The sequence below is a fragment of the Dromiciops gliroides genome, chromosome X (genome assembly GCF_019393635.1).
Source record: "Dromiciops gliroides isolate mDroGli1 chromosome X, mDroGli1.pri, whole genome shotgun sequence".
Lineage (NCBI taxonomy): Eukaryota > Metazoa > Chordata > Mammalia > Microbiotheria > Microbiotheriidae > Dromiciops > Dromiciops gliroides.
In genome coordinates this window covers 32,327,012-32,350,841 of record NC_057867.1, presented here as the reverse complement: position 1 = coordinate 32,350,841, position 23,830 = coordinate 32,327,012, and the positions used below count along the sequence as shown (strand labels likewise).

Sequence of the window (23,830 nt, the reverse complement as noted above, 5' to 3'; positions counted from 1 at the left end):
TGCACTGAATTGGATTTAAGCGAGGGAGGGCTGGGCAAGGTCACCAACCTCACTTTCTCCTCCAGAGTTGTCTGGGTCCAGTGGCAAGATAGACATCAGGACAACTGGAGATGGCCCTGAAGGTTTAAGGCAATCAGGGTTAATTGACTTGCCCAGAGTCACACAACTAGTAAGTGTCAAGTGTATAAGACCAGATTTGAACTCAGGTCCTCCCGACTCAAGGGCCAGTGCTCTATCCACTGCACCACCTAGACTCTTCGATAATTGGGCAATGGCTGAACAAATAGTTGTATCGAATGTAATGGAATACAACTGCACCATAAGGAATGGTGAAAAAGAATTCTTTGTAATATCAACTGATACAGGTTGAAGTGATCGGGACCAGGAAAGAAAATTGACTTTGAAAGACAAGAACTCTCTCAAAACACAAGGTGAGGTCCTAGGTTAGGTTCTCTGGATAATCAGTGATAGATTGAATAATTCTCCGGAGCTGTCTCTGTTGATGGGCAAAGTTAGCTGGCTGGGAAGCCCTGAGACAAACATAAGGACAGGATGCCCTCCAAGGACCAGTCCAGCTAGAAGAGGAGGCCCATGGCTGCCCTGGCAGAGCTTCTCCAGCTAAGCCCAGCGGCCTTGCAGGCAGTCCCTACCCGGATCCTGTGTCACTCTGACGTCATAGGAAAAACTCACCCCACTCTTCTAGACCCAGCTGTGAAAACATGGTGAGAGGCAGCTTCCTCCTGGGGTTGTACCATGAGCTGTCTCCCACACTGCCCGGCTTTGTCTTCCCCTCATTCCCCTCTTTCTCTGTCTACTTCGTTCCATTTCTCTCTGCTTCTCTTTGGCTCTGTTTCTTCTTCCCTCTCTCTAGATCCAGCTCTTCCTTTCTCTCTGTGTCTCCCGTCTCTCCTGGCTTTTCTCTCTTTGCTTCTTTCTCCCTCTTTCCGACTCTGTTTCTCTCTCCTTCATTCTTCTTTTGTTTCTCCTTACCTCTCTGATTTTATATCTTTCCCCATCTCTCCTTCTCTCTGGTTCTCTCTCTCTCTCTCTTTAGGTAGATAGATAGATAGATATAGGTATAGGTATAGGCATAGATAGAGATATAGAGATAGAGATAGAGATAGAGATAGAGATAGAGATAGAGATAGAGATAGAGATAGAGATAGAGATAGAGATAGAGATAGAGATAGAGATAGAGATAGAGATAGAGATATCCCTCTCTTCCTCCCTCCTCTCTGTCTCTTGTTCTGTCTCTCTGTCTCCCTCTCTGTCTCTGTGTATCTATCCCTCTCCATATCAATGCATCTCTCTCTCTCTCTCTCTCTGTCAATTTCAGAGTATTAGTCTAGAACAGCTGACTAAAGGGTACATTCCCACCCAGAATGTGTTTTCAATGGACTTGGGGGCTGAGCAGGGAGAGGGATTTGCCTGTGGTCCCTCTCTTCCCAATGTAGCTCAGGTTTCCAGTCAAGCCTGGGCTCTCTTGCAGGTTACTACTGGGGGTGGGAGGATGAACTTTATATATAGATTTGGAGTAGGGTTGGGGGAAAGGCTAAACCCTGACTCCCAGAGAATGACTTGGTTTTCTGAGCTAACAGGAGAAGCCAGGGGTGGCCACTGGGTCCTTGACCGTCTTCTTTTCTTCCAGAGACTGTAGATCCTGTTTCATAACCTGGCAGGGGTGGGCTGGAGAAAGTGCTGGTCTTGTAACTGTGCCCCCCAAGGAGGCCCTAGTTAGGAACCGCTCTCAAAGCTGGATTTGGTCCCTGAGACTTTGCCCAGGATTGTGCATGGGGAGGTAAATGGCCACTGGAAGAACTCTGGGACCCAAAATATCTCTGACCACCCCCCAGCAGCCATTTGGAGGTCATATGAAATGATCGAAAGCGTACAGAATTTAGAGGCATGGGTTGTCATTGTGTCATTTTGCAGTTGTGTTCTACTCTCCATGACCCTATTTGGGGTTTTATTGGAAAAGCTACTGGCATAGTTTGCCATTTCCTTCCCCAGATCATTTTACAGATGAGGAAACTAAGGCAAACAGGGTGAAATGACTTGCCCAGGGTCGAACAGCTAGGAAGTGTCTGGGGCCCAATTTGAACTCAGGTTAATGAGTCTTCCTAACTCCAGGCCTGGCACTCTATCCATTGCTGTGCCACCTAGCTGCCCAGAGTCAGAGATCCTAGCTTCAAATCCTAGTCCATATTACTTGGACAAGTCACTTCCCTTCTCTGGGCCACAATTTTTTCACCTGTAAATGAAGAGATTGAGCCGGAAGGTTCTAGTTGAACCAGACCCATGGCAAAGTGCAGTCATCACAGAGCCATGGAGAGTGTCAGTCAAGTAGCTCCCCCTCACCCTCTATCTCTCTCTACCCACTGGCCCCTTCCCTATGGTTTACAAACATGCCCAGGTCTCCCTAGCCTCAAACATCCTTCACTTGGTCTGATTCAACCCTGCCTCTGCCACTGACTTTCCCTTCTGGGCATAGATGTAACCTTACCTCTGTGGGCCCCAGTTTTCTCCTCTGTAAAATAAGGGGAGGTGGACTCGGCCTCTGAAGTCCCTTCCAGGTCTAGACCTTGGATCTTAGGTGTGACCCTAGGCAAATCACTTTACTTCCTGAGCCTCACTTTCCTCCTCTGTAAGATGAGGGCCCTTGATGGCCCTTCTAATCCTGAATATGTGTCCTAATAAGTTGCAGAGTCTGATTTAGGCCGAATATGAGGAGAATCTGCCTACCCATTAGAGCTACCCAATGTCAAATGAGCAGCCTCCGGAGAGAGGGATTTCTCCTTCACTAGAGATCTCTAAGCAAAGGCAGCATGTTCATCTATCAGGTATGTTGTAAAGAGGATTCTTGCTCATGTATGGGCTTGACCAACTCTGAACTCTGATGATTCGAAAAGGTGAGTTCTCATTGCCAGCTTTCTCATCTCCTTTCTCCTGCTCGGCCTATCAGCCATAACTTCTCAATGATCTTGGGGCACCTACATCTTCAGCAGCCCCTCTCCTCACTTCTTTCTTTCTCTTTTTTGGGGGGGAGGGATCAGGGCAATGAGGGTTAAGTGCCTTGCCCAGGGTCACACAGCTAGTAAGTGTCAAGTGTCTGAGGCTGAGTTTGAACTCAGGTTCTCTTCCCGAACCCAGGGCCAGTGCTTTATCCACTGCAGTACTACCTAGCTGCCCCTCTCCTAACTTCCAATTTATTCTGTCTGATCTGTATCATACGAGAAACCAGAGATAGAATTATGTCTAAAGTAAGAGTAAATAAGTCGGGGACAACTAGGTGGTGCAGTGGATAAAGCACCAGCCCTGGATTCAGGAGTACCTGAGTTCAAATCTGGCCTCAGACACTTGACACTTACTAGCTGTGTGACCCTGGGCAAGGCACTTAACCCTCATTGCCCCACCAAAAAACAAACAAACAAAACAAAACAAAAAAAGAGTAAATAAGTCCAGGTGGCACTGCAGTGGATAAAGCACCAGCCCTGGATTCGAGAAGAGAACCTGAGTTCAAATCCAGCCTCAGACACTTGACACTTACTAGCTGTATGACCCTGGGCAAGTCACTTAACCCCAATTGCCTCACTAAAAAAAATAATAATAAAAAGAAATTTTAAAAAATAAAAATAAATGAGTAAATAAGTGCTGAGGAAGGGCCTTTTATATAATGAGGTAATGAATTGTATTGCTTTGCCAACCTTTTCCAGGCCATAAATGTGCAATGGTCAGTGAGTTTTTAGTACATAGGGCTTGTGGCAGCTCATATATTTGCTCAGAGACCTTCTGGGCTCATTTATTTTGATTCTTGGCTATGTCCTGGATAGTCAAGTTTGTTGAAAAAGTGACCTCTGGGTAGATATAATGGCACCACACTGTTCTATGCTATACTTTATTGTGATTTATTTGCCAGGAGTTCAGAGATGTTTTTAAAGGAAGTCCAGTGTGCAGGCTCCAAAGACCCCAGGAAATTTATTGTCCCTCAGAGGGACAGGGAATAATGAAGGGACAGACTGAAAAAAAAAAGTCTAACCCTTTGAGTCATGCAGACAGAGGCTTAGATGAGAGAAATGGTCAGAGAGAGAAAGAACAATGAATGCAATTTTTCCATTTGAATAGTTGGCCCATAGGAACACCCAGCCCTGGAAGAAGGGAGTCTGAGGTCAATCTCTAGGCGTTCCTGAACAATTTGAGGCTCATCTTCTGAGAAGAGGTCCAGGCTTGGTAAAGTCAGTCAATCATCACTGAGAATGTATTAAGCATTCACTATGTGCCAAGGAAGCTGCTGGGCCTGGAGTCAGGAAGACCTGAGCTCAAATCTGGCCCCAGATACTCTCTCACTGTGTTACCCTGGGCAAGTCACTTAACCTCTATTTGCCTTTATCCACTGAAGAAGGAAATGGAAAACTCTTCCAGTATCTTTGCCAAGAAAACCCCTTGGACACAATGGAATCACTGAACATGTGCCAAGCACTGTCCTGAGTTCTGAAAATATAAAGAAAGCCAAAAAGTAGTCCCTGCCTTCAGGGAGCTTACAGTCTTAATTAAGGGATACAAGATACAACCTATATCCAAGATCAGTAGGAAATATTCAACAGAGAGAAGAGTTAGAATTAAGAGGGATTATGAAAGGTTTTTTTTTTCTTTGTTAACAGCACTGTACAGTTTTATTAACCATTCAAGTACACCAGTATCTGCAAAGACCAGGACAAAAGTCAGGTTTCCAAAGTGAATCGACATTCAGCATCTAACCGTTGGTCAGGAAGATACTAAAGATTCCTTTCACAAACATGTTCTCGCAAGGCCAACACAGTACTTACTACCCATGCAACAAGAAGAATCACTACATTAGAAAGACTTCAACATTTGAGAAAAAGAGCCAAACATTTGCTATAGGAGGCAGAATCTTATCTGGGACTAAAGGAAGCCAGGGGGGAGGGGACAGAAAGGAGGAGGGGGAAGAATGTTCCAGGCCTGGGGAACAGCCAGTGCAAATGAATCCAGAGATACACAGAGGAACGTGGTGGAAGCCTGTGTCACTGGATCAAAGAGTACATTGAGGACAGTATATAGCAGACTATGAAGGGGTTTTGGACACCAGAGGATTTTATAAGTGATCCTTGAGATGATAGGGAGTCATTGAAGTTTATTGAGTAGGGAAGGGTGCGTAACATGATCAGACCTACGCTTTCAGAAATCCTTTTGGCATCCCAGTAGCTCAGAGTTAGGAGACTTGAGGCAGGCAAACCATGGACATGAGGTGCCCTGCACCAGAGTGGTGGCTATGTGAGTAGAGAGAATTCCACGCTCAGCTCAAGTGCCACTAATAATAATAATTATTATTGTTGTTGTTGTTATCCTTAATAATAAGAAGAATAGTAAGAACTAGCATTTCTAGAGCCCTCTAAGGTTTACAAAGTGCTTTACAGGGGCAGCTAGGTGGCACAGTGGATAAAGCACCAGCCTTGGATTCAGGAGGACCTGAGTTTAAATCTGGTCTCAGACACTTGACACTTGCTAGCTGTGTGACCCTGGGCAAGTCACTTAACCCCCATTGCCCCGCAAAAAAAGACCAAAAAAAACAAAAAAAAAAAAACAAAATTGCTTTATAAATATGATCTCATTTGATCCTCAACACCCTGGGAGGCAGATGCTATTGTTTGTACTCCATCTTACAGATGGGGAAATTGAGGCAGGCAGAGGTGACATGACTTGCCAAGTGTCACACATCTAGTAAGTGTCTGAGGCCAGATTTAAACTTAGGAAGATGACTCCAGGCCCAACACTCTATCCACTGAACCACCTAACCCAAGCATTTTTTAAATCCCCAAGAGTTGTTAGAGTTTCCCCCTGTATTATTTTGGATTTGCTTGGTACATATTTGTGTTGATCTGTGTACAAATTGTGCCCCATAGTAGAACTGGAGGCTTCTTGCAGACAGGTACTTTATTTCTGTCTTTGTGCCTCCAGTGCCTGGGTATAGTGCCTGACACACTGTAAGTCCCTGTAATCAATGCTGGTTGGGTAAGCTGATTTAGTGACATTGGCCTAGGGGTTCTTGGTCCTAGGATTCTTTATTTTTTTTTGCAGGGTAGTGAGGGTTAAGTGACTTGCCCAGGGTCACACAGCTAATAAGTATAAAGTGTCTGAGGCTGGATTTGAACTTGGGTCCTCCTGAATCCAGGGCCAGTGCTCTATCCACTGTGCCACCTGGATGCCCCCTTGGTCCTAGGATTCTGAGCATATATGGTGACTGTGGTGGGGAGTGGTGCTCCCTGGCACTGGTGCTGGCCCAGACCTTGTTATACAAGGCTGCTGAGCCCCTACCCATGGTGCATACCCATATGGGATTAAATCATGTCGACACTCAGATCCAGTCTAGCGCCATTTAGCTGAAATGGGTCAGCCAAGATGGCTGTGAATTCTCATCTAGAGAGAAGAGGATTTTTTTTTGGTGAGGCAATTGGGGTTAAGTGACTTGTCCAGGGCCACACAGCTAGTGAATGTCAAGGGTCTGAGGCCGGATTTGAACTCAGGTCCTCCTGAATCCAGGGCTGGTGCTCTATCCACTGTGCCACCTAGCTGCCCCGAGAAGAGGATTTTTTACCCTGATGACTTCACTAGAGCCTGACTTCTTAACCTGCGGGTCTGAAAGAAGGATCACAAAAAATTTGGCACCGGTAAGAGGTTATGTTTACCTATTTTATATACCTGGGGTCGCATAAGGCAAAAAGGGGTCACAAGTGGAAAAAATTGAAGAAGCCTCACTCTAGAGGGCATAGTATTGAGAGCCATCCTAGGGACCTGGGGGCAACTTGAGGGATTAGGGACCTGGACCTCAACTGGAAAGATAGTCAGTTATGGACCAGAACCCGGACCTGTGTGGAGGGGGGCAAGGATGAGGACAGGGCCCTCCTTCCTGTCGGCTTCTTGAAGGCCTTTGCCAAAGACATCCTACTCAGGGCTCATTTCCCCAGAATGGCCTAGATCTCCAGTCCTGGCCCCATATACAAAAGGATTCTTGAAAACAAAATTGTAAAATTGTTCTGGGATCTTGTTTTTTCCTCTAGGAAAATTCCAAAGGAGATCAGAGTGTCCTAAACAAGGCCGCTCCAAGGCCTCCCTGCTCGGGTTCTTGGCCTCCTGTCCTCTAGCCTTGGGGGTGGAGAGGATGACAGCTGCAAACCAGCTGTCTAAAAGCTGGGCTGGTGCTGCAGGTGAGGGCTGGTATTTCTCCACAAGCCCCAAGGAAAGATTCACATTTGTTCCCTACTCTCTGTGTGGACCAGGTTTCACTGGGCCAGCTCTTCCAGCCCCTGATTTGTCTCTATCTCTCTTTCTCTGTCTCCCTCCTTTCCTCTCCCCTCTCCTCCTGTTTCCCTCCCCCTCCCTCTCTTTTCTCCCCCCTCCCCTTTATCAAAGAATCTTGAAGTAGGAAGGAACATTTGGTCCAAGCTTCCATCTGATAAAGGAATCCTCACAGGCACATCCTCAACAGGTGGCCGATCACCCAGCGTCTGCCAAAACACCTCTGGGGATGGAGGACTTCCTACTTCGAAAAGATGGCCCATTCCACCTTTGGAATACATTGAGGCCATTCATTGAAATCCTGGGCTTGGGTATTCCCGTCTGGAAGTTTCCATATGGGTTCTGAACACCAGGTATGCTGATAAATGTTTAACAACTGGTTCTCCTCTCTCTGTCTCTCTGTCTGTCTGTCTGTCTGTCTGTCTGTCTCTCTCTCTCTCTCTCTCCCTCCCCCCCCTCTCTCTGTATGTGTGTGTATATATATATATACACACACATACATGACACCCCTTTAAGTTTAATCTACATGAATAACACTTTCTCCATCACTATCTTAACTCTAAATAATCAACATAACAATAAATCAAGCCCTGATTTGTAGCCAATTTCTGTAGCCCCTACCTCTGGCCCCATACTCAATAGTGGGTTCAGTCCTGGGAGAGCCTGGCCACTAAAGATAAGGGTCAAACCCTTATAGAACTCTCTGGCTCTTTACATACTCATCCAGAGACCTCAGGGAGAATAATAATGATATCTAACATTTAGATCATATTTACACTGTGTTAAGTACTTTACAATTATTCTCTCATTTGATTCTCACAACAACCCTGGGAGGTAGGTGGTGGTATTATCCCCATTTTACAGATGGGTAAACTGAGGCAGACAGCATTTAAGTCACTTGCTCAAGGTCACACAACTAGTAAGTGTTTGAATCACTTAAAGCTGAAGTTTGGCTCATGTCTAGGGTCTTCTCCAAGGGGACTAGAAAGGTACTCAATATACATTATAAATTAGGTATAGGACAGCTATTTACTTCCTACACACACACACACACACACACACACACACACACACACACACGCAAATTGTTATGCCCATTTTACAATTGAGGAAACTGAGGCAGACAGAGGTTAAGCAGCTTGCCCAAGATAACACAGCTATTAAGTATCTGAGGCTGGATTTGAACTTAGATCTTCCTAACTCCCAGTTTAGCATTCCATCCACCTAGCTGCCTAATAATTTCACTGAACATTTAGTAAATATCTTAGTAGGTAGTAGTAGTAGTAGTAGTAGTAGTAGTAGTAGTGATAGCTAGCATTTATTAAATACTTACTATGTGCCAGAAACTGTGCTAAGCAATTTACAATTATTGTCTCATTTTATCTTCAAAACAACTCTGGGAGGTGGGTGTTATTATTCCCATTTTATAGTTGAGAAAACTGAGGCAAACAGAGGTTAAGTGACTTGCCCAGGGTCACAGAAATAGCATGTGTCTGAGGCTGGTTTTGAACTCAGGCCTTCCTGGCTCTAGGCCCAGCACTTTATCTGCTGTGTCAACTTCTAGCAATGTTCTACACTGTGTTCCTCAAAGTCTCCATCTTCTCGCAAGCCAGGCCAGAGGCTGTGTTCATCCTTCTGTGCATGGACGTTTTCTCCTTCAAGAAGTGCTATTGTAGCCATAGGAGACACCTTTGGAACCCAGGAAATCCTATACTCCCAAGGAAGCCGTTCCCCCAAAGCCCATCTCTCATGATCACTTTTCAGCCACCTATTCTCAGGAAAAGAAATGCAAAGCAGCCAAAGTAGCCAGGTGCATGAGGTGGTTGCTTGCTGTCCTTTATGCTCAAAGAAGACCAAAATGGAGTCCCTATGTTTGGCTCAAGGTACAGTATGTCTGACTGTGGCTGATCAGACCAATAAGAGTTCAGAAGTCCTTACCACAGGTTGGGGGCACAAAAAGTCCCCATGAACATTTGTGGTGGAAATGTCTCTCAATTTGCACATCTCCCATTTCTTTTGATCTACTGCAATTCTGCTTTGCTCATGGAGCACAGCCCCTTCTTTGATGTGGGCATGCCATGCTGGGCGGTCCTGTGCCTATGTCTCCCACGTCTCACAATCAGTTCCAAAGTTTCTTAGAGAGACCTTGTGTGGCTTCTTCTGACCTCTGTGTGAGCATTTGCCTTGTATGAGTTCCTGTAAACTTATCTTTGGGGCAAATGTACATTTGGTAGCCATTCGATCCGAGTTGTGCTCTCTGCAGTTGATTTGGAATGCATAGCAATTCAGCTCGAGAAATGACCTCAGGGTCCCGTACCTTATTCTTGTCAGGTGATTTTTAGAATCTTCCTAAGACAATTCCTATGGAAGCGACTCAGTTTCCTGGCTTGGTAGCCAGATGCATGAGGTAGCCAGGTGAATAAGAAGCAGGTACAGACTCAGGCTCACCCAAGCAGGAGCCCCTGATGTAATGATCATGTGCAAGCAGTCATCATTTCTTCCAGGACAAAGGAAGTCCCAGATAGAATTACAGGCCACATGTTTTGGACAAGGGAAGAAAGGAGAGTGCAGAAGCTATCTTTTCTTTTAAATGGACATTCCCCTCTCCACCACCACCATAGTCACATCACTTGGCAGGGGTAGAGATCAAGGAATCACCCAAGATTCACACAAAGACCTTCAGAGCTGGCAAACCAGAAGTAGTTCAGATCAATTGGGGCTCACCTCCTTGCCCTCATTACAGTATGGTCAGATCTCTGACAGAGGGACCCAAGTCTATGGACCAGGAAGATGAGTTCCAAGTATAGATTAAGCCTAGTTAGAATGAGTCTGCTCTTTGTTCTAGCCCAGCTTGGCACCTGGGCCTATGAATCTTCTACTGAAGATATTAGAAGCTTCAGAAGCAAGACAGAGGGACCAAGACAAGAGACCCTGAGGGGAGGTTTGGTTTTTTTGTCCAGTCCCTTACCCAGAAGGTAAGGGTTTCTGCTTTTTCTAAAAGAGTTGAAGAAGCCTATGAGCTTTGATCTGGCAGAGAAGAGGAGCAGCTACTCTTTCCTTGAGGAAGAGATAGGCAAGAGTTTCATTTGGGCCAACAGAGAGTAGAAGCCCAATGATGACATTACCAGAAGATCTCAGCATCCCTAAATCATTGACATATGAGTCACTGGTATTTGCATTCTAGCCATAGATGTCCCCTATGTGTGCACATCTGACACACTCTAAGTGTGGTACAGAGTGCTGGACTGACCATAGACATCCTCTCCAAGCTAAATATTTGCATTCAACAAAAGAGGCTACCTTATCAAACTGAAGGTCTACAGAGCCATTGTGCTGACCTCATTGTTTTGTGCCTGTGAAACCTGGACAGTTTACCAGCACCATGCCAGGAAACTGAATCACTTCCTTTTGAATCGTCTTAGGAAGATTCTAAAGATCACCTGGCAAGATAGGGTATCAGACACTGAGGTCCTTTCTTGAGCTAAATTGCCAAGCATTCAAACTCTACTACAGAGAACAGAATGGGCTGGCCACATTGTTCAAATGCCAGATGTATGTTTGCTTAAAAGACTACGGAGAACTCACAGAAGGCAAGCACTCACCTGGAGGTCAGAAGAAGAGATAGGGGCAGCTAGGTGGCGCTGCAGTGGATAAAGCACCAGCCCTGGATTCAGGAGGACCTGAGTTCAAATCTGGCCTCAGACACTTGACACTTACTAGCTGTGTGACTCTGGGCAAGTCACTTAACCCTCATTGCCGAAGAAGAAGAAGAAGAAGAAGGAGGAGGAGGAGGAGGAGGAGGAGGAGGAGGAGGAGGAGGAGGAGGAGGAGGAGGAGAAAAACAACAACAACAACAAGAAAAAGAACAACAACAACAACAACAACAAGAAAAAGATATAGATACAAGGACACTCTCAAGGTCTCTTTAAAGAACCTTGGAATCGATTGTGAAACATGGGAGACACTGGCAAAAGACCACCCAGCATGGTGTGCCTGCATCAAGGGAGACACTGTGCTCTATGAACAAGACAGAATTACAGTAGCTCAAAAGAAACATTAGATGCACAAATTTCGAGCCATCTCCACTCCAAATGTTCATATGGACTATTTGTGCCCTACCTGTGGTAGAACTTTCCAAGCTTATATTGGTCTGATCAGTCACAGTCGGACACACTGTACCTTGCCCCCAACATGCCCAATACTTCCACAAGTGGCCCTTACATATCTGTTCATCCAACATGTATTTGTTGGAGAGTGGACCTGGCTTCCTTGGGATTCAGCTCAACTCCCACATTCTACAAGAGGTCTTTTGCAGGGAAAAGATTTTTTGACTTTTTTGTATCCCCAAAACTTAGTGTGGTACCAGGCACATAGTAAATGCTTAATAAACACTTGTTGACTGACCCCAGGTTTATAGAAGGAAATGTTTTGCTGATACTTTCCTTACTCTGTCAGTTCATTACATGCTTTTACTTTGAACCAATTGTGTTTTCTGGGTGACTTTATTTGTTTTATTTTATTAATTTTTTTTTTAGTGAGGCAATTGGGGTTAAGTGACTTGCCCAGGGTCACACAGCTAGTTAAGTATTAAGTGTCTGAGGCCGGATTTGAACTCAGGAACTCCTGACTCCAGGGCCGGTGCTCTATCCACTGCGCCATCTAGCTGCCCCTATTTTATTAATTTTTTGCAGGGCAATTAGGGTTAAGTGACTTTCCCAGGGTCACACAGCTAGTAAGTGTCAAGTAACTGAGGTTGCATTTGAACTCAGGTCCTCCTGCATCCAGAGCAAGTGCTTTATCCACTGCAGCACCACCTAGCTGCCCCCATGGGTGACTGTTAAAGGAAACACATCAATGGGTGCTCATGAGCTATGAATTTAGGGGCATAGCACTACAGAGTACTTAAAACCGAGAGTAGCCATTTACCAAAGGACCAATGCTGAGAGTTGGGGAGTACCCCCAGACACAATTCTATCTAATCTCACCCACTCCCTCCATCTTCCCTGATTGATTATTTCTCACTTTCCCCAGGGGCTCTTCTAAACTTTCTCTTCTGTCCTCAACCCTCCCACACCACTCTTCCTCTTACCCTCACAGAAGAGGGTCTCGGTTCATACTGGAAGGCATTTTCTATTATTTCCTTCTCTTTTTTCTCATCATCCCTCATTCACTTATTTTGTTCTAGTCTGTCATAAAGAGACATCCCTCCTCCTTGATAACCCTTCCATTCGTACCCTTGAACTCACTTCTTCCTGTTTCCGCTAGCAGATTGGCCACAGAAACACACCCCTTCTTTTCTAATCTTAAATCCTTCCCTTTCTGGTAGCTCCTTCTCTGCTGCATCTCCTCCATCCTTAAAAAAACATCCTCATGAGGCAGCTAGGTGGTGCAGGGGATAAAGCACCAGCCCTGGATTCAGGAGGATCTGAGTTCAAATCCAGCCTCAGATACTTGACACTTACTAGCTGTGTTCCCTTCACAAAAAAAAAATCCTCACCTGATTCTCCCATCCTATCAGGATAACATTCTATATCTTTTTTCTGTTTCACAAACTCCTAGAAAAAATTGCTATTGCTTCTACTTCTTCTGTTCTCTTTGACTTCTCAAGTCCCAGCAATCTGGCTTCCACCCTCATCACTCAACTGAAACTGCTTTTTCCAAAGTTCCTGGTGATTTCTCATTGCCTGTGGCAATGGTCTCTTCTCAATCCTCATCCTTCTAAGCCCCTGTGCAGTGTTTTAGACCTTTGACCACCCTCTCCTCTTGAATACTCTCTCCTCTCTGGGTTTTCAGGCCACTGTTTTCTCTTGATTCTCTTACCTATCTGACAGTTCTTTCTCAGTCTTCTTTACTGGACCACCATCTGTTCCCCACCCACTAACTGTGGGTGTCTAGCATTGTGCTGGTAAATATTTAACAACCAGCTCTGTGAAAAAATATACATGATGTACTTTTGTTGTTGTTTTGTTTTGTTTTGTTTGTTTTGTTTTGTTTTTGCGGGGCAATGGGGGTTAAGTGACTTGCCCAGGGTCACACAGCTAGTAAGTGTCAAGTGTCTGAGGCTGGATTTGAACTCAGGTACTCTTGAATCCAGGGTCAGCGCTTTAACCACTGCGCCATCTAGCTGCCCCCATGATGTACTTTTAAGCTTGATCTGCATTATTAATATTTTCCATCTCTTTCTCAAGTCTTGATAATCAACAAACCAATAAACCAAATCCTGATTTGTAGCATTCACCAATTTCTGAGGTGTAAATACTCAAGCTGAATTTTTTTGCAGAGCAATGGGGGTTAAGTGACCTGCCCAGGGTCACACAGCTAGTAAGTGTCAAGTGTTTGAGGCCGGATTTGAACTCAGGTCCTCCTGAATCCAGGGCTGGTGCTTTATCTACTGTGCCAACTAGCTGCCCCTCAAGCTGAAAATTTAACAATCAGTTCTGATAAGCAAGTCTGAATTGGCTCCCTGGGTGCACCCTAAGACTATGCCCTGAGTCCCCTTCTATTCCTTCTCTACATTCTCACTCGGTGATAACATCAGGTCCCATGGATTTAATATGCAACTTTATGATGATGATACCCAGATCTGTATATCCAGCCCCAGTCTATCTCCTGATCACTATTTCTGCAACATCGAACACAGCAGGCACCCTGAGAAAGAGTCTGGCCCCTGCAGCCATAGCTTAGAGAAACAACCTTTGTGGCAATGGTTCCTGACAACTGCCCTTGCTGATGCTATAGCCCCCATGTCCTCCCTAGCCATGGCTGCTGAAGACCTGAAAAGAAGGACATTCTCACTACCAAAGTCCTTGATGTTGGCAAAGAATTCAACTTCCAAAATGGATATGGTTCTATCAATGTAAATGCCAGTCAAATGCACTATCATTGGCCTTGCTGCTGCATACCAAGGACCACTTGGCCTTTCCATTATCCCTGCCGCCGAAATCTCCTTTTTGTGTTGTCTCCCCTATTGGAATATGAGCTCTTTAAGAGCAGGGACTGAGGTTAGCATAGTGCTTTTCATGTATTCATTCGTTTCCACCTGGATGTCCCATAGGCATCTCCAACTCAACATGGTCTCATCAGAATTCGTTATCTTGTCCCCAAACTTCCCTGTCTCTGTTGGGTTGGGCTCCACTCCTGTCTTAGCACAGCAGCTCCCTCCTTCTGACCTTCCAAGCTGTTCTTGGTTAGAAGATTATTTCAGCACATTCTTCTGCGGGTTTTGCTGCTCCAGGCATTGTCCTTTGTCTTTATTTGGATGTTTTTTGGAGCAATTGTGTCATGAGTTTGAGAGCTCACTGCCTCCCCCTCCCCCCGCCCCCCCCCCCGCCATCTTGGCTCCACCCCATCTGTCAATGATACCACCACCCCTCCAGTCTCCCAAGTTCACAGGCTTAGAGTCATCCTTGGCTCTTCATTCTCCCTCCCCCTAAATGGCCAGTCAGTTACCAAATCTTGTGCTTCCAACATCTACATCCTCTTCCTTCTGTCCAACTCCATCATCTCTACTCTAGTTCAGGCCCTCGCCTCCTTCTCATGATAGAATGGAAGCTCTTTAAAGTCGGGGCTAGTCTCCTATGCATCTCAGCGTTACCAGCACATAGCACAGTTCCTGGCATATTGTAGGTGTTTTACTAAATGCTTGTTAACCAACTGAGGTGAGAGACCTCGGTCTGTTCAGCTCCTTCAGCCCCCAGTTGGCACCCCAGATAACAATTCCTCTTTCCTTCCTCCCACTTCTTCCCTTCCCTCTTCTACCTCCTCCCTTCTTCTTCCCACTGCCCAGAAGGGGAGGGAGAATGGGAAGCTGCTCCTGAGCTCTTGGATTCTACCACAGGGTAGTTGGTTCAAGCAGAGCAGAGAGAAGTGACCAAGACAGGTCCACTCTGAGGAGGGGGAGGGAATGCAAGGTCCAGAGCCTGGGCGCTGCCCTGGTTGGTCTGGGAGCTACCCCCAAATTAGAGGGCCCAACTGAATGACTCAGCAGCTATCTGGGCTGGCCCTGCAGTTATGGGCTATTGCAGTCTGCAAATCACAGGCTTCCAACTTGAAGTACCATATTTACCCATGTATTCTCTCCCCACCCCATCCCCCCTTGCCTAGCCCCTCCCCTCCCCTCCCCCCCCAAAAGTGAAGAAGCAATCTAACATGTGTCTTGTCTCTACCTAACTCTTCCTACTTCCCTAATCCTTGGTCCTGGGAACCCCCAGAGAGAATCTAGGGATTCCCTTCACAGGCTTGGGAAGAACAGAATGGTCAGTGTGAACTGGGGAAGGGTGAGGGAGCTGATAACAGAGAAAAACTCTTCTCTCAGTTTTTCCACTCCTCTAGTCAGGCTTCAGATACAGGGAAAGGAAGCCAGGATTGAAAGTTATCCCATAGTTCCTTGGCCTCACCCCCAGGATCATAAGATCCTAGCATGGGAACTGGAAGGGATCAGCTGGTCCAACCCCCTCACTTGACCAAACTAAGGCCCAAATTCTCCTAATGAGTGTCAGAGGTGGGACTGAATTTCAGTATTCCTGATTCCAAGTCCAGTGCTCCAGCCACGAAGGAAGACAAAGGCAAAGGAACATGCAGCAAACTCAATAATTCAGTTCAATTCAACCCCAACATCTCATAATTGCCTCCTATTAACAAGATCCTGAGCTCCATGCCAGGGAGAAAGGGCTAGCCATGACCCAGACTCAAGGTGCTTACGGTCTAATGCAGGGGAAGGAGAAGCACACATGATTAATCGAAGGGGAGCTAAGTTGGGCATCTCCCTAGTCTCTGTCCAGGATCTTCTTCTCTCTCTACACTCTCTTCCTCAGTGAACTTCCCTTTGTCTTGCACCTCTAGGCAGATGACTCCCAGGTCTGTGCCTTCAAGCCAACATGGTGAGTTCCACTCTCACAACCCCAACTGCCTGTTGATCATCTCCCACTGAACTTCTTTGTCTTGGTGGCAGCTACCAACATTGCTCCAGGAACCCAGGTGTGAAACCTTGGCTTCATCTTCGACTCTTCCCTCTCCCTCCTCTGCCCATTTGGATTCAACTAACCTTTAGTAAGCACTTACTATGTGCTGGGCACAGCTACTCAATTGCCAAGTCTTATGCATTCTACCTCTGAGTATCTCTTTTTTTAGTGAGGCAATTGGGGTTAAGTGACTTGCCCAGGGTCACACAGCTAGTAAGTGTTAAGTGTCTGAGGCCAGATTTGAACTCAGGTACTCCTGACTCCAGGGCCGGTGCTCTATCCACTGTACCACCTAGCTGCCCCCTCCGAGTATCTATCCACTCACAAAGCCTGGCCTCAAGTCAGAGCCTTCATCACTTCTCCCCTGGACTATTGTAATAACCTTCTAAACAAGTTTCCTTGTTTTCAGGGTCTTCCCTATAATCTTCCTAAGGCAAGGACCATGTCTTTTCCCTCCTCAATAACCTTCAGTAGCTCCCTATTGCCTCGAAAATAAAATGTGAACTCTCGAGCTTGGCATTTAGCACTCTCCATACTCTGGTTCCAATATGCCTTTCCAGCTTAATTTTCTGTTTTCCCTCTACACAAACTCTAGCTTCATCCAGACTCCTGCCAAGGAAGCTGTCCTCCATAGCTAGACTGCTTCCTAACCTCTGCCAGTTGAAATCTTCATCTTCCATTAGGGCTCCTTTCAGGTACCAACCCCTCCATGAAGCCTGCCCTGATCCCATCACCAAAAAGTATTTGAGCTCTTCTCTGATCAGCATTCCAATTTAATCTCCCTTTGCCCCCTCATGCCCTCCCTTGGGCTATACTTATCCGTGTACATTATATAGTGCCCTAGTAGAATGGAAGCAACTGGAAGACAGGAACTATATGGTTTTCATCCTTATCTCCCTGGCACTGAACCTGACACAGAGCCTGGTACCTAGTAGAACCAACTTCTTTTTTTTTTCTTTTTGTTTTTGGGTTTTTTTGTGAGGCAATTGGGGTTAAGTGACTTGCCCAGGGTCACACAGCCAGTAAGTGTCAAGGGTCTGAGGCTGGATTTGAACTCAGGTCCTCCTGAATCCAGGGCCAGTGCTCTATCCACTGCACCATCTAGCTGCCCCACCAATTTCTATTTCTATAGTGCTTTAAAGTTTTTTAAATGTTTGCCACCCCTAAACCCCTGTCTGTTGAGTAAGTGCCCCCCTTTTACAGATAAGAAAACTGAAGCCAGAAGGTTAATAGGCTTGTCTGAGGTCATGTGGCTGATGAGTGAATATTGCAGCTAGGATTTAAACTTGGGTTTCTCCAGACTACAAGTCCAGTGTTTTTCCCACCATCCCATCCCATCTCTAACATAACCAGTGTGTAATAAATGTATGTTGTGTTTAATTGAGTCTATGTACAAAGAAGAGGTTCTGATAAAGAAGTATGAGGGTAGGGGCAGCTAGATGGCGCAGTGGATAGAGCACTGGCCTTGGAGTCAGGAGTACCTGAGTTCAAATCCGGCCTCAGACACTTAACACTTACTAGCTGTGTGACCCTGGGCAAGTCACTTAACCCCAATTGCCTCACTAAAAGAAAAAAAAAGAAAAAGAAGAAGTATGAGGGTAGTGAGGTCATGATCTTGGAAGAGGTGACTCAGTTCTTGAATAAATGAATGAATATTCACTTTATTTCTTCTGTCTCTCCAAATTGCCTGTTTCTCTTTCCCTCATTTTCTTTGTGTTTTCTCTGTTTTTTCTGCCTCTCTCTGTCCCCATGGCTTGGTTTTGATTCCTGGAAAAATTCTAGCAAGTCTAGTCAAAGTAATGATTAGAGAATATCTGGAGTCAAGAGAATCTGGGTTCAAATCCTGCCCCAGGGGGTAGCTGGGTGACACTACAGTGGATAAAGCACTGGTCCTGGATTCAGGAGGACCTGAGTTCAAATCCAGCCTCAGACACTTGACACTTACTAGCTGTGTTACCTTGGGAAAGTCATTTAACCCTCATTGCTCCACAAAAAAAAAATGAGTGGAACAGTAGAAAAACCAGGAAGCAAACTAGTCTTTCATGTAAAATAATAATAAGCAAATCCTACCCCAAGACATTTACTAGTTGTGTGACCCTGTGGTTTTTTTTTCATGAGCAAAATGAGATGGGGGCAGGCAGGAGCAGGGGAAAGGGGAGGAAGGGAGGGTAAATGACTTGATGGCTTTAAAACTCCTTATGGACTAAATCTGTGATCTAGAAAAGGAAGCAATGAGCCCAGAGATTCAGCCTGGCTTCATCAGGAATGGATTATGCCAAGCTAACCTCATTTCCTCTTTTGACAGGATGACTAGACTAGTGGATCAAGGAGGTTCCATAACCATATTTTATGTAGATTGTAGCAAAGCATTTTCCCAAGTTTCTTGTGCTATTTTTGTAGAAAGCACAGAGAGCAGTGGGCTAGCTGACAGGAGAGTTAGCTGAATTAGGAGCTGGGTGAACGGTGGGACCCAGAGTAATAATTAACGGTTCTTAGAAGGGAGTTTCTAAAGGAGTGTCCCAGGCATCTGTGCTTGGCCGTGTGCTATTTAAAATCGAAGCCTTTATCCAAGTCACTAATGGTGCACTTCTCAAACTTTCCGAGGACACAAAACTGGGCTACAGAGCCAACACACTAGACGGCAGAGTTTGGTTCCAACAATATCTCATCGGGCAAGAACACACGGCCAAATGGAATAAGGTGAAATCTAAAGGGAAAAAATGCGTCTGACCTGGGTTCAAAAAATCCATTTCACATATACAAGCTAGGGGAAGTGTGGCCAGGTATCGGGAAGTTTTAGTGGGTGGCAAGTTCAATGCAAGCCACCAGTTGAGTAGGGCAGCCAAGCCATCGCAAACTGCCTTAAGAGAAAGCACAGTCCCCAGGACTAAGTAGGGAGGTGGCAGGCCTTCTGTCCTCTGCCTTGATCAGGCTACATTTGGAGTTAGTGGGGTCAATTTGGGCAGTTGAACTTTAGGAAGGACATGAATAGCTTGTAGAAAAAGTCTCATGGGGACACGAGCTGCCATGCAGGGAGGCCATCCTGGGGAAGAAGAGTTAGATGTGTTCAGTGTGGGTCAGCATAGGAAAACTACAAAGAGGCAGCCTGAGGCTGTGCTATAGGGGAATGGGTTTCCTGGGGAGGATGCCCACCCCCTACCGCACCGGAGGGCTTTGGACAAAGGCTGGATGACCCATTTGGGGCTATGCTGGTTTGGACAGGGCAGCCAGCCCCCTTCCAGTTCTGAGATGTCTTCAGCTGTGTTTTGTAGGCACTCTCCGCCTCTGTGTGCGTGTCTCTGTCTCTGTCTCTGTCTCTGTGTCTCTATCTTTGTCCATCTGTCTAGCTCTCTGTGTCTCTTTGTCTCTGTCTCTTTGTATCTGCCTGTCTCTCCATCTCCATCACTTTCTCTCCGTGTCTCTGTTTGTCTTTCTCTATCTTTCTCTGTCCATCTGTCTGGCTCTCTCTTTCTCTCTTGTCTATTTCTGTCTCTCTATGTCACTGTATCTGTCTGTCTGTCACACACACACACACACACACACACACACACACACAAAATCTCTCTCTCTCTCTCTCTCTCTCTCTCTCTCTCTCTCTCTCTCTCTCTCTCTCTCTCTCTCTCTGCCTTTTCCCAATCCCCGTTTTTCTAAGAGTCCTGTCTAGAGCTCCCAGACCACAATTTGGTGCAATACTCAAATCTTGGGCAAGCTCCCCTGGCCAGATGCCAGCTGTGGCCCATTGTGCAATAGGCCATAGGGTGACAATGGGAAGATGGGATGGATTCTTCCCCTTTTTAGGGCAAGGACCCAGTCATCCCTATCCTAGCAGTTGGGAGAAAAGGGAGGGACGAGAAAGACTGAGGAAAGGAGAGCAACTCTGATCATCTGATCCTTTGAAGGAACATGTCCTGCCAGGCCCCTAATCCACAGTGGAGTTTTACTCACCTAAGCCTCCAGTCCAAGCAATTGAGGGTACAGTGGGAAAAGTGCTGAGTGGACCCTGAGATGCCCAGGTGTCCAAGTTCTGGCACAAACTCCCCATGTGACCTTGGGCGAGTCACTTCCTCTCTTGGGGCCTCAGAATGTTCTTCTCAGCAAAATGGTGATAAAATAGATCGAGCCTACTGCCTAGTAGGGGTGGAGTGAAGATAAGATGAAGTCAGAAAAGGAAAAGGCTTTGGGAAGGAGTAAGTCCTGCACCTTTGTGGCAATGCCCACAGTGCTGTGGCTGAAGTCAGATGACCCGATGCCTTAGCTTTGTCACCTACTAAACTGTGTGACAGAGACTTTATCTCTCAGAGGAAGCCTCAGTTTCCTCATCTGTAAAATGTGTAGACTCTCCAGCTCCCGGGGTGCTTGTTGCAGACTGTGGCACTGTATAAATGTGAGCTTTTGTTATTGCTGTTGTCTTGGGGGCCTAGAGTAAAGGTGCTCCTCGTAAAGTAAGAGGGGAGGGGAATTAGGTCCCTCCTCCTACCTTGAAAGCCTGTGAGGCAGAGGAGTTATTGAGTATTTTGTGTCCTGAAGAGGAGGTAACTGGGAAGCCATTGGGGGAGGAGACCCATAGGCACCCTGAGTTTTCCAAACTTGTGGCCACTGCTTAGATGGAAATAGGGGATGCAGAGATTTGGGGGCAAATCGTGTGGCCACTGGGGGCAGCGGCTGTGACCACGGTCTGCCGCGGGGCCTGATGGTGAGGAGCTCACTAGGTATGGTTGGGGGAGGACGGAGAAGCCAGCCTGGAAGGGACTGGGGCTGGTGGCCACTCTTGAAGTCGAGATAGCCTGGAAGGAAAGCCTAGATAAAAGACCCAGGCTTCCACTCATGGACAGCAGGGCAGCTCAGAGCCCCTTTGCTTTGCCAGAGAGGCTCAGGATAGCTGGTCTGCCAAGGGCTGGTAGGTCTTTGGCTGAATATGAGTTGGGAGGGGGTGGGCAACGGTGTGGCGAGTGGGGCTGGGGGAGGGGACGCGGAGTGTGTGTTTGGGATTGTGTAGCTGTGCATATGCATATTGGGCCGGGTGCTTGTAGGCCTGGGGGGGGGGGAGACACAACTAGTACTTCTATCTTGGAAGGAAATTCTTCCTTTGGTTGGAATCTTCCAGGATAACTAACTGGGCAGCCTTCCCTCCATCTCTTTTCTCCCCTGTCTTGCCTCTCTCCACCCCCCCTTCCCCCTTCCTCCTCCCTCCTCCCCCTCCCCTTTCTCTCCCCTCCTCTCCTCCTTCTTCCCTGCCTCCTCCTCCCTCCACTCCCCCCCCCCCAGCTGCTAGGGGTTTAGCCCTCGTCCTGCCGGCTCTGCCTCCCTCTCTCAGCGACCTGCCCAGGAGTCAACAGCAGCAGCAGCAACAGCAGCAGCAGCAGGAGCAGCAGCAGCAGCCCCCGCCCTCCGGAGCCCGGGCAGCAGAAGAGGGTGGGAGAGAGAGGGGCTCCGAGCCACCCAGAGAGCGAGCCAAGCAGAGGGAGCAGACACGAGCGAAGCTCCCCAGGTAGGGTTTCTGCATGTGGGAGCCCTGGGGGCTGGGCTGGGCTGCCCTGGGCTGAACTGAGCACTCTGGGCCAGGGGCTACCTGGGAATGCTGCTGCCCGGGCTGAGCGAACCCCCCGGGGACAGAAGGGACCCCTGCCTGGGAACTTCCCGGGCCTGGCCCGCCCCGTCTGTGCAGACCATCCAGGCTGGCTGGATTCCTCCTGGTCCAGCGGGCGAACTGCTCCTCCGCTAGCCCAAGGCCAGCCAGCGGCTGGCTCGCTCCCCGAGCTCTCTGCCTTGCCTTGCGCTCTCTCGGAAATGAGAAATGTGCCGGGCTCATTGGCGGCACTTGGCAGCCCGCTCTGCGGGACTAGCTCGGGGCACTGACTTCAGACGGGAGAACAAGATGGGCTTGGCCTTCTGCTTCTAGCCTTTCTCTCCCCTGCTCCCTCGCTCTCTCTCTCTCTCTCTCTCTCTCTCTCTCTCTCTCTCTCTCTCTCTCTCCTCTTTTTTCTTCCTATCTTCCTTTGCCTCCTTCTCCTTTCATTCTTCCCCAACTCCTCTTCACTCCCCCCTCCCCCCGTCTCTGTAGCATCCTCTCTTTCCCCTTTCCCTTTTTCTTGTCTTTCTTCTCTTTGGCTCTGAAGTTCAAATGCCTCCTCTAACTCTTACTACCTATGTCACCTTGGGGAAGTCACTTGATCTCCCTGTGCCTCAGTTTCCTTATCTGTAAAATGAGAAGGTTGGCCATCTAGAGCTTTCTTTTCCTAGTCTTTCCTTTTTCGTTAGTTTCCCGCTCTTATTTCTTTCCTCTCTGTCTCTCTCTATCTCTGTCTCTCCCTCCCTTTTTCTGTCTCTCAGTCTCTGTCTCTCTCCATCTCTCTCTTTCTGTCTCTCTCTGAGTCTCCCTCCTTCCCCTCCTTTTCTCTGTCTCTGTCTTGGTCTCCCTCCCTCCCTGTCTCTGTCCCTCCTTCCCTCCCTTTCTGTCTCTCTCTGTGTCTCCTCTCCTTCACTTTCTCTGTCTCTCAGTGTCTCTTCCTCCTCCCTTTCTGTCCCTTTCTGTTTCTGTCTCTCCCTCCCTCCCTCCCTCCCTATCTCTTTCTCTGTCTCCCTCTCTTCCTTTCTCTCTGTCGGTCTCTCCCTCCCTCCCTCCCTATCTCTGTCTCTGTATCCCTCTCTTCCTTTCTCTCTGTCTCTCCCTCCCTCCCTTTCTTTCTCTGTCTCTCTCTCCCTTTTTCTGTCTCCCTCCCTTTCTCTGTCTCCCTCACTTTCTCTGTCAATGTCTCCCTCACTTTCTCTGTCTCTGTCTCCCTCCTTTCCTTCCTTTCTCTGTCTCTCCCTCCCTTTTTCTGTCTGTCTCTCTCTCCCCCCTCCCTTTCTCTGTCTCTAAATATATGCCTCTCTCTCCTTCTCTCACTCCCTTTTTCTTCTTCCTCCTTTCTTCTCCCTCTTTGGCTCTTCTCATCTCCCTTTTTCTCCCTGTCTCCAGAGCCCTAACAGTGGAAAGTTTCTCAGACTCTTAGCTCACACTGCTCAATGACACCTAGCCTTTCTCCCAGGAAGCTTCTTGGACCCCTCATCTGGGGAGAGGGATGGATTTCCCTTCTAGGGCCACCTGGAAGGGTGTCATTACAAAAGCAAGGCAAGGGGCCACTTTTGAAGGATGAAACAAATATAGCCCCCCTCTCTCACCCAAATTATTGTCCTACCTGAGGTCCACCATTAGAGAGTCATTCTTTTGCATGAACACTTCCCTGTTAGGAAGTACACTGCCCTTCTTTCTGCCCAGTCACCCCACACACATACACACACATACCTTAAGCCATATCACCCTTACCCTTTCGTGGGAATAAACCTACCAAGTTTTTTCCTAAGAGGCTACAGCAATGGAGGGAGGAAACAGGGGTGGGGTTGGGGGACTTCAGGCTCCAGAGGGGGGCTGGGCACGGAGAGATGAAGCTATGCTGCGGGTCTGTGCCATTTTGCCAGCTCTGCCCTTGGCCTTGAGAGTCCTCCCAGGGATTGGGGAGGACCCGCCTGTTTCTGAGCCTCAGTGTCTCCATCCCCCTCTGACCAGTGCAAAGGGAGGG

General features: G+C 47.3%; 1 protein-coding gene across 1 annotated transcript in view; it reads left to right on the top strand.

Annotated features, from left to right (window-relative positions):
* The first annotated feature begins 21,564 nt into the window (after positions 1–21,564).
* Positions 21,565–23,830, top strand: part of BGN (biglycan) — a 29,909-nt gene continuing 27,643 nt past the window's right edge. The window contains exon 1 of the mRNA XM_043974899.1: positions 21,565–21,759. The gene's annotated coding sequence lies outside the window, so the exon portion shown is untranslated. The remainder of the gene's footprint in view (positions 21,760–23,830) is intronic.